Source organism: Phascolarctos cinereus, unplaced genomic scaffold (assembly GCF_003287225.1).
Source record: "Phascolarctos cinereus isolate Bilbo 61053 unplaced genomic scaffold, phaCin_HiC Scaffold_5;HRSCAF=322, whole genome shotgun sequence".
Classification (NCBI taxonomy): Eukaryota; Metazoa; Chordata; class Mammalia; order Diprotodontia; family Phascolarctidae; genus Phascolarctos; species Phascolarctos cinereus.
Genome location: NW_027555958.1, coordinates 184,478,783 through 184,479,812, shown reverse-complemented (window position 1 = coordinate 184,479,812; position 1,030 = coordinate 184,478,783). Strand labels below are relative to the sequence as shown.

Here is a 1,030-nt window from a genome sequence, read left to right as displayed (position 1 = left end):
TTGATACTATAAAGACAAAAGAAAGAGAAAAATTAAAATTGAAAATAAGGCTTTATGATCAGGTTCTCTAGAAAGGACCAAGGTGAAGGGAAGCAGATATGTATTGGACGTCCCATAAACCTCACCAACTAAACCAATCTGTGGCTAGACGTGTCAATTTCGAATTAGTGAGCAACAATCCCACAATTTTGTTATTTTCTGAATTCCTAAAAGCTTATTTCTTTGCTTTTTGTTTTTTGTTTGTTTGTTTGTTTGTTTTTATACTGGAAAATTTTTTTATTATAGGTGGAGTGGGATAGCTGGACATAGTTTAGATGATTTCAATTTTGTTGGCAATATCTAAAGCATCATAGTCCAGAGCAAATCAGACGTAGGCCTTCTTCTCTCCATCAGGCTGGATCAGTGAGTTGACCTTGGCCACATCAGTGTCATAGAGCTTCTTTACTGCCTGCTTGATCTGATGCTTGTTGGCCTTGATGTCCATAATGAAAACCAGGGTGTTGTTGTCTTCAATCTTCTTCACAGTAGACTCAGTGGTCAAGGGAAACTTAATGAAGGCATAGTAGTCAAGTTTGTTCCTCCAAGGGGCACTTTTCTGAGGGTATTTGGGCTGCCATCAAAGTCTGAGTGTCTTGGGTCACCTGAAGGTAGGGGGCGTTTGGATCTTCTTTTTGTGGCTATGAACACCCTTCAATACTGCCTTCTTGGCCTTCAAGGCCTTGGACTTAGCTTCTGTCTTGGGGGGGACAACCACTTCCTTCTTCATGTTTGGCACTTTCTTGGGGAAAAGGGTCTTCCATGGTGCTTCTCATGGGCTTATAGAATTAATGGATTTGTTTTGTTTTGTTTTGTTTTTTCTGGTGAGGCAATCGGGGTTAAGTGACTTGCCCAGGGTCATACAGTAAGTGTCAAGTGTCTAAGGCTGGATTTGCCAAAAGCTCATTTCTGCTGAAACCCAAAGAGGAAAATTATCCTGTGAAAAAGATCTGAAAGATTTAGTGGACTGCAAGTTTAATTTCAGTTTGGAAGC

At 40.3% G+C, this 1,030-nt stretch overlaps 1 pseudogene; it reads right to left on the bottom strand.

Moving 5' to 3' along the window:
- Positions 1-310: 310 nt before the first annotated feature.
- On the bottom strand, positions 311-766 carry LOC110196582 (large ribosomal subunit protein uL23 pseudogene; annotated as a pseudogene).
- Between the last annotated feature and the right edge of the window lie 264 nt (positions 767-1,030).